This window comes from Triticum dicoccoides, chromosome 2B, assembly GCF_002162155.2.
Source record: "Triticum dicoccoides isolate Atlit2015 ecotype Zavitan chromosome 2B, WEW_v2.0, whole genome shotgun sequence".
NCBI lineage: Eukaryota > Viridiplantae > Streptophyta > Magnoliopsida > Poales > Poaceae > Triticum > Triticum dicoccoides.
Genome location: NC_041383.1, coordinates 286363295 through 286373423, shown reverse-complemented (window position 1 = coordinate 286373423; position 10129 = coordinate 286363295).

The following is a 10129-nucleotide window of genomic DNA, read 5'->3' as shown; positions in this document are numbered from 1 at the left end:
GGGTACGGCGGGACAACGCGGCGCGGCGGTGGCAGCAAACTCCGGCGGCGGCGGCGGCGGGAGGCGGCGGCAACGCTAGTGTTTGGGGGCGGGGCGGCTCAGGCCTCGGGCTTTAAAGGCCGGTCGGGTCGGAGTCCCGGACGGACACGACCCGGTAGGTCGGTTCGTTTTTTTAAATAATTATCGCGCAGAAAATCAAAAGAAAGAAATACTAAACGGACTCCAAAAATCTAGAAATAAATTTTCCCCGGCTTCTAAAATCAAGCCGGCTTAGACAAACATTTATGTGGGGCCTAAATGCAATTTTGAAAACACGTATTTTTCCTAAATTCAAATAAAATAGCAATAAAATCCAAAATAAAATCTTATTTGATTTTTTATTAAATCCTCAATATTTCTTTATTTTGGGAAAAGTTATTTTATTCCCTCTCTCACATTTATATAATTGAAATAATTGAAGATAAAATAAATAAAATCAAATGATCCTACTTTCAAAATTTGAGAAAACTCAAATATGAAAATATCGAAATCCCCAACTCTCTCCGTGGGTCCTTGAGTTGCGTAGAATTTTCTAGGATCGAGGCAAAATGCAATAAATATGATATGCAATAATGATCTATTTGTATAACATTCCAAATTGAAAATTTGGGATGTTACAAGTATTTAGCTTTGAGAAGAGAAAGCCAAGTAGGATGATCCTCAAGGTACATTATCTTCCACCACCATTTTAACATGAGGCACTTGTTCATGACCAGAGTATTTATGATTCCAAGGCCCCCCATGTTCTTAGGTCTACAAATGAGAACCCACTTAACCATCCTATATTTGCGTTTATTATCGGAGGAATTCCAATAAAAAGCACCCCTGTGCTTGTCGAAACCAGTGTGTATCCCTCCGGACAGTAGATAGAAGCCCATTAGAAACATCGGAAGGGAGGAGAGGCACGAGTTAGTAAGGGCAACCTTGCCCACCTGAGAGTTATAGCGGCCTCTCCACGGCAAAACTCTATTGCCAACTTTAGTCACTGACAGGGCGAAATCTTTTGCCAATAGCTTGAGAGGGGAAATAGGTAAGCCCAAATATTTGAGAGGGTAAGACCCAAGAGAGCAATTCAGAAGATGTGCCACCCGCTGAGCTTCCGAATCAGACACCCCAGTAACAATGACCTCACTCTTAGAGAAGTTAATTTTAAGACCCGAAAGAGCTTCGAAGCATAGGAGAAGAAATTTCAAATTCGTGAGGCGGCTCTCATTAAGTTCAACCATAATGATGGTATCGTCCGCATACTGGAGGTGAGTGATGCCATTAGGGATAAGGTGAGAGCTAACAGGTGAAATGTGTCCAGCAGACGCATCACAAGAAAGGATATGAGATAAAGCATCGGCTACAAAATTAAAAAGCAATGGGGACGCCGGATCCCCTTGTCTAAGGCCCCTACCATTAGTAAAAAAGTTACTAGTTTGACCATTGACAGCCAAAGTCGTGTGCCCATCGGAGACAAGCTGCATCAGGCGGTGCACCACCTAACCCTCAAAGCCCTTAGCCAGCAGAACTTGGCGGAGGAAACTCCAACTCACCGAGTCATACGCCTTTTCGAAATCAAGCTTAAGAACCACGGCCTTAGTGCCCTTAATGCGCAGATCATGAATTATCTCATGTAAGCAAAGCACCCCGTCCAAGATGAATCTCCCCTTTATGAACGCAGATTGGAAAGGGCTAATGACCCGATGGGCTATCGGAGAAACCCTAGTAGCTATGCCCTTAGCGGGAATCTTCGCAAAGTTGTTAATCAAAGCAATGGGTCTAAATTGGGAGATCAAGTCAGCACCTTTGACCTTAGGGATGAGGGTGAGTACCGCATAGTTGAGTCTCGAGATGTCAACAGTTCCCAGCCAAAACCCTTGTGTAATAGCCTTAATGAGGCCTTTTAACTAAGCCCAGAATTGCCGGAAGAAAGGAATGGAGAAGCCGTCAGGTCTTGAAGCCGCATTAGAGTTAGCAGAGTGAATCGTCTCGAAAATTTCCTCTTCAGAAGGGGGAATCAACAGACTATCATTTTTAGCACTCGAAATCTGTTCGAGAGGAGACCAGAAGGACAGTGCTAACCTAAAACCCAGCTCAGGTTTCACCGCTAACAGGTTAGAGAAGAATTGAACCACATGGCGCAGAATCACTGAAGGGTCAGATACCCTGACGCCGTCAATAAGGAGGCTATCAATCAGGCATCTCCGACGTCTACCATTTGCAATAGCAAAGAAATAGGCCGTGGGAGAGTCACCCTTTAACGTCCAATTGATAGTGCCTCTCTGCCTCCAGTACACTTCCTCCTACCGATGAATACCCAAGAGAGCCTCTTCTAAGCCATAACGGATCTGCCATTCGGCCACGAACAGACCAGAAATATCCGCGCGATCGTCAAGCTTGCCAATTTGAGCAGCCAACCTAGCTTTGTCTCGCCTTGACTCAGCGTAGTGATTTTTGGACCAACCTCTAAGGAATCTATGAAGAAAATAGGAGCATTGCTGCCAGTCATCCATCGGGCCAAAAGAGCGGCGATTAGAAGATAGGAAAGCCGAGATCTTTTGCGCCATTAAGTCAGTGAAGCCCTCCACTTGTAGCCAGGAAGCATCACCTCAGGAAACCAACCGAGCGCGAGCCATCGTCAAGAATCAGGGGGGCATGATCAGAACCCACAATGGCAAGAGCTTTGAGACTCACACGGGGAAACAACGAATCCCAACTAGGACATAAAAAACCCTATCAAGGATAGAACGAATGGGGGAGATTTGGCGGTTAGTCCAAGTGTAACGGGCCCCAACCCTAGGAATTTCACGAATAGCCGTGTTCCTAATGAAAGCATTGAAGGCATCAGCCAGAGGCCAAGAAAAATTAGAGGAGCTCTTATCAGAAGGATATCGCATCAAATTAAAATCACCCCCAATCAGGAGAGGCAACTGACAGGATTCAATTTTATTACTAAGTTCATCCAGAAAAATGTATGACATAGAGTGGTCAGCCGAACCATAGACCACCATGATTTCTAGTAAAGAGTTGAGAGTTTGATGAGATGCCACTGTGCTAGCCCAACAGATGCCATGGTCAAAAGCAACAAAATCGAAAACATCTTTTTTGGTACCAAGGAGAATACCACCCGAATGTCCAACAGAGGCCACAAAGTTCCAATTAAATCTATCTATCCCAGCAATGGCCGAGAGTTCGCTAGGGGAGAAAGATGATTTGAGAGTCTCAACAAGGCCAATAAAATCAACATTTTCAGAACGCACCAGATCTTTAAGCTAGTCCCTACGCCCCCTAGCATTGAAACCTCTAATGTTCCAGAATAAGGCCTTCATCTGAAGGATAAGTTTTTAATTCTAAGACTCGACCTGCTCGGAGCCTTGCAGGGTTTAGCACGTCTCCCAGCCCCACGTTTAGGAACTACCGGGGAAGCCTGACACCTGTCATATCCCCCCTCATCCCCACCGGCCACAACCAGTGGGGCATTCGAACCCACCCCAGCCTCCTTAGCTTTAGCAATGCCAGCCTGAGCTAATTCATTAGCCCTAATAATACCGAGTAAAGAAACAGGGGATCCCACATTAGAATCTAAGCAAATGCCCACAACATCTAAATCTTAAGCAATGATCATCAGATTGCGACGGAAGAACTAAACAAACAGGGGAGTGAACAGCGGGGAGGGAAGAGGAGGGGACTGGACGCGAACCTGAAGGAGGCAGATCCCGAGCCGCAGCATGCCGATCAGCCCGATCAGTCACACGCTCGCTGCAGTTGGAGACGCGGCCACTCTTGCGAGCAGTGGAGGCAGGCGAACGCATAGGCACAGGGAGAGCACGGCTGGGAGAAGCCGCGGCAGAAGACGGGCCCGAGGCCGTACCCAAGTCAGCATCAAACCTGCGGCAGAGCCCAGCCGCAGACTGCCTAGAATCGCCAGAAGCCCTGCTCGTTGCTGAATACTTCCTGACCGACGACTTCTTCTTCTTCTTGGACGCAGATGGGCCAGCCGGGGGCAAATCTTAAATGCTAGAAAGGGAAGGCGAGGCAGGGCGGGCAGGAAGATTAGAATACACCGCCAAGAGTGGTGTGCCCTTTGCCCCACCCGAGGCCGCATCCCCCCCACCCAAGTCAGGCATCGAGTCATGAGCCCCCCGGCCAGCCGGAGCATTTTCCATCAGCAGATCCTGGTCTTCAGGGGATAGCCCATCCCACTCCGACTGGGTAAAGTGATGATCAGCACCATGCATAGGGTCGTCGGGGCATCCGTCCCCATCTTTGCTCTTGTCATCATTACCATAGGCCGGGGGTGGAGGGGGAGGAGGGGGCGACACCGGGACCGGGGCTCCCTCCACCCGAACCCGAAGCCGAAAACCACCAGCCGCAGGGAAGACATCAATGGAACCACGGATACAAAGAGGATCCACACACCAGACCCAGAGATGAGTCGGCCCAAGGATGGCCAGAGACTCTTGATCCTCCTTAATAGGTTTGCCGATGAGAACCCCGAATGCCATCAGAAACGCCATGGTGCGCATGTTAGGAGGAACATCTTCAACAAGCACCCAAACATTAGATAGGGAGGAGATAGCCTTGGACCCATTGGAAGCAACTTTGACCGAAACTACCAGTTGATTCAAAGGAAGTGTGAAGCTAGTACAGGAGGAAATCATGCGAAGACTTTCTTTGGAAGGGAATGTCGCAGCAAACTCGAAATCAGAAAGTTGGTGAATTTGCCAATCCCACCCTCCCTCATCCCACAGCCGAAGCTCATCAAGAAGAACCTGAGGAGAGATGCGTTTAGACTGGACAGAGATGATGCCAATGTTGGACAGCGAAGGAATAGGAGCTGCCTCAGGGACCTCCCTGTCTAAGGCAAAAAAAGAACATCCAGGAAGGCCAAGACCATAGTGAACGAAAGCAGGAGGTTTGAGACGGTTTTGATAGTCCACCGTGAGGTGGCCGTCTTCCCTGCATATGAGGCAGAAGGGAGGGTTTTCACATCGAGACTGGAAGTGGCCAGGGAGATGACAAGCGAAGTAGGTGAGGTTGGGGTTAGAGACCTGAGATTGAGGAGGGATGCGACCAGGGCCGCGAGGAGGAGGAGGGAGAATACCATCACCAGACGCACCAGGCCCAGATCCGGTGCCCCGCCTAGCAGCAGATCCGACGGGGCGGCGAACCGGAGCCCCCGATGCACCACGAGGAACGAAGCGGGACGGACCACCACCAGCCACCGCCGGAGCCCGCAGCGGCCCGCCATCCCGGGGGACAGCGCCGTGCGGAGGAGGCGGCGAGACCGGCCCCGACGAGCCCGCCCGACTGCCTGCCGCCGCCAACTCCCAGGGGTCGACAGCAGCCGTAGGAGCACCATGCACAGGGGGCAGACGGTCCGACAGGCCAGATCCAGAGGCGCGGGGGGACGCACCGGCCGACGCCGCCGCAGATCCCGCCATCGGGGCGAGCGAGGCCTGGAGCTTTGCACGAAGCGTGGCCTCATACTCCAGATCAGCGGCAGCCTCACCGGAGCCATCGCGCCCCCGCTTCTGTCTAGAGACCGCTTCGCTGGAGGACCCATGGGAGCGATCCATCGCGGCCACTGCCGCGAAAGAGAGTGAAAGGGGAGGAGGAGGAGCAGATCTGACGAAGCAGCGAATGGGTAGGCAGCGCCGAGGCAGATCGGAGGAGGAGGCAGGAAACCCTAGAAATGGGGGAACCGCACCCTTCCGCACCCATATATACCCGGTACGAGCCAGGCCCAGCTCGACATAAGACACCACGGGAGGGGGGGGGGCTGGGCCTGGGCCAACCTCGGCCCAGGAGCTAAAGACGGGAGGGGGGAAATTAGAAAAAGAAGCTAGCGCAGGGGCCGAAACAGGCCCACCAGGCCCATCTTCAACCATAGGGGCCCGCGGCCCAGACGAGGGCACCAAAGCCAGCCCCGATCCCAGATCTAGGGTTGGATCCGACGCCAACGCCGCCGGAGAAGCGGGGGCTGCGACCGAGGGCGAGCAGGAGATGGGAACCACCGGAGAGAAGGACGCTGACGCCGCCACATCGACCCCACCGGAATCCAGCAATGACCCATCTGGAGACCAGATCGAAGCACGCCGGCGGCCACGAGAGATGCGGCGCCAGCCATCCACATCCACAACGGACCCAACGGGCCGCCCTCGCCCACCAGGAGCAAATTTACACCGACGACCCGCCGCCGAAGCCACAGCGGTACCACCCACAGGGGCCGGATGAGCGGGGGAAGGGGGAACCTCGGAGTCCGACCCGGATCCTTCCGAATTGAGCGCCCAAAATCTGTTAGCCCGGGGCGAAGCGAGGGAAACGGAGCGAGGCGGGGAGGCCAGGGAGAAGGGGGGTCGAGACGCGCCGCCGATGAGGAGCCCAGAGGAGTCCGCTGAGGGGAGGGAGAAGGGGAGGCCGCACGAGGTAGGGACGCCGCCGGGGGGAGCCGATGGAAGGCGTCGCCACAGGAGAGAGGGAGAGAGGGGGGAGAGGAGTGCCATCCCGCGTGTGTGTCAGGAGCTCGATTGTATGCTAGAGAGTCTCGCATCGGAACCCTTCTTTGGATCCCCTACAGTGATAGTGTTAACAAAGCCATCCACATCTTTACGATGTGGTTCCTCTAATTTTCCCTCAAAGGGTATCCTACACACCGCGCAAAAATTACATAAATACATTTCCCTGAATTCATCATATAAATGAAATGATACTGAAGGCGGTGACTTCTTAGGATAATAATAAAAGTTTTGCACGAAAGTATTGGTGAGTAAGAGATATTGATCGATCCGGTCATAGAGGAAATCGGTGAGGCCTGCATTCTCGATCAAAGAATAAAAAATTTCATGAATTCTAGCTTCTTTCAAGAAATTATCGCATGGCCATTCACACGGCCGTACTTCCGCTATGCGAGGAAGATTATACTTGGCTTTTTCGTTCTCTTTAGCTTGTTTTTCCTGGGAGCCTTGGCTAGAAGAGCCCCTCAAAAGTCTCCTTGACATTTTCTAAAAATTTCTGAAATTTTAGTAACTTCAAAATAAAAGTGAATGAAACTAAACAAGATTTGTAGCAACTACTCCTACAAGTGCCAAGATCCTATATCATGCATTAGAATTACTTGGGACCTCATAAATTTAACATGCAAGCTCAAGAACATGGTCACCTATGCAGCAAAAAATTTCAGTGAATAAAGCACTATACAAAAACTAATTGGACCAATGGAGGAGTCACATACCAAGCAACAATCTCCCAAAGCAGTTTTGTGAATGGAGCTTTGAGCAAGGAGATCAAAAATCGCAGCAAAATGAGCTAGAACTCGTGCTTGAGCTGGATGGGGATTTTTTTGGGAAGAAGATGGAGTGTGTGGGTGCTGGCATAAGTGGAGGGGGCCACTAGGGGCCCACGAGATAGGGGGCGCGCCCAGGGGAGGTGGGCGCGCCCTCCACTCTCGTGGCCTGGTGCTTGCCCCTCCTGCAGTGATTTCAGTGCCTAAAATCCTCAAATATTCCATAAAAAATCATACTAAATTTGCAGGGCATTTGGAGCACTTTTATTTTCGGGATATTTTTTATTGCACGGATAATTCAGAAAACAAACAAATAATACTATTTTTTCTATATTCATTCTAAATAACAGAAAGTAAAAAGAGAGTACAGAAGGTTGTGCCTTCTAGTTTCATCCATCTCGTGATCATCAAAATGAATCCACTAACAAGGTTGATCAAGTCTTGTTAACAAACTCATTCCGAATAACACGGAACCGGAGAAATTTCGAATAACACTAAGTTACCTCAACGGGGATATGAACATCGCCAACATTAAGAATATCATACTTTTTCTTGACAGTAGGGAGAGGAAATTCAAAACCTCCAATAACAATAGTTGGAATTTTTCCAATAGAGTTGATGCTATGAACTTGAGATTGTTTCCTCGGAAAGTGTATCGTATGCTCATTACCATTAACATGAAAAGTGACATTGCCTTTGTTGCAATCAATAACAGCCCCTCCAGTATTCAAAAAGGGTCTACCAAGGATAATCGACATACTATCGTCCTTGGGAATATCAAGAATAACAAAGTTTGTTAAGATAGTGACATTTGCAACCACAACAGGCACACATCCTCACAAATACCGATAGGTATAGCAGTTGATTTATCAGCCATTTGCAAAGATATTTCAGTAGGTGTCAAGTTATTCAATTCAAGTCTACGATATAAAGAGAGAGGCATAACACTAACACCGGCTCCAAGATCACATAAAGAAGTTCTAACATAATTTCTTTTAATGGAGCATGGTATAGTTGGTACCCCGGGGTCTCCAAGTTTCTTTGGTATTCCACCCTTAAAAGTGTAATTAGCAAGCATGGTGGAAATTTCAGTTTCCGGTATCTTTCTTTTGTTTGTAATGATATCCTTCATATATTTAGCATAAGGATTTACTTTAAGCATATCAGTTAAGCGCATACGTACGAAGATAGGTCTAATCATTTCAGAAAAGCACTCAAAATCCTCATCATCCTTTGTCTTGGATGGTTTAGGAGGAAAGGGCATGGGTTTCTGAACCCATGGTTCTCTTTCTCTACCATGCTTCCTAGCAACAAAATCTCTCTTATCATAATGTTGATTCTTTGATTGTGGGTTATCAAGATCAACAGCAGGTTCAGTCTCTACATCATTATTTTTGCTAGGTTGAGCATCAACATGAACATTATCACTAGGTTCATGTTCATCACCTGATTGTGTTTCAGCATCAGAGATAGAAATATCATTGGGATTCTCAGGTGTGTCTACAACAGGTTCATTAGAAGCATGCAAAGTCCTATCGTTTTTATTTTTCTTCTTTTTAGAAGAACTAGGTGCCTCTAAATTATTTCTCCAAGAATCTTGCTCGATTCTCTTAGGGTGGCCTTCAGGATACAAAGGTTCCTAAGTCATTCTACCAGTTCTAGTAGCCACTCTAACAGCAAAGTCATTTTTATTATTTAATTCGTCAAGCAAATCATTTTGAGCTTTAAGTACTTGCTCAGCTTGAGTAGCAACCATAGAAGCATATTTGCTAATGAGTTTAAGTTCACATTTAACTCTAGCCATATAATCACCCACGCGTCCTATCTCGAAAGCATTATTCTTTAACTCTCTACCAACATAAGCATTAAAACTTTCTTGTCTAGCCATAAAGTCATCAAATTCATCTAAGCATGGGCTATGAAATTTAGTAGAGGGGATTTCAAATTTATCATATCTATAGAGAGAATTTACCTTTACTACCTGTGTAGGGTTATCAAGACAATATGGTTCTTCAACAGGCGGTATATTAAGACCATGTATTTCTTCAATAGGTGGTAAATTCTTAACATCTTCAGCTTTTATACCTTTTCTTTCATTGATTTCTTTGCCTCTTGCATATCTTCAGGACTGAGAAATAAAACACGTCTCTTCTTCGGAGTGGGTTTAAGAATAGGCTCAGGAGTTGGCTCAATTGGTTCAGGAATTGCCTCCGGAATTTGCTCAGGAAGAGTCCAATTATTTTCATTAGTCAACATATTATTCAATAGTAATTCAGCTTCGTCGACTGTTCTTTCCCTGAAAACACAACCAGCACAACTATCCAAGTAGTCCTTGGAAGCATCGGTTAGTCCATTATAAAAGATATCAAGTATTTCATTTTTCTTAAGAGGATGATCAGGCAAAGCATTAAGTAATCGGAGAAGCCTCTCCCAATCTTGTGGGAGACTCTCTTCTTTGATTTGCATAAATTATATATTTCCCGCAAGGCAGCTTGTTTCTTATGAGCAGGGAAATATTTAGCAGAGAAGTAATAAATCATATCCTGGGGACTACGCACACAACCAGGAGCAAGAGAATTAAACCAAGTCTTAGCATCACCCTTTAATGAGAGCGGAAATATCTTAAGGATATAATAATAGCGAGACTTCTCATCATTAGTAAACAGGGTGGCTATATCATTTAACTTGGTAAGATGTGCCACAACAGTTTCAGATTCAAGGCCATAAAAAGGATCAGATTCAACCAAAGTAATAATCTCAGGATCAATAGAGAATTCATAATACTTATCAGTAATACAGATAGGTGAAATAGCAAAAGCA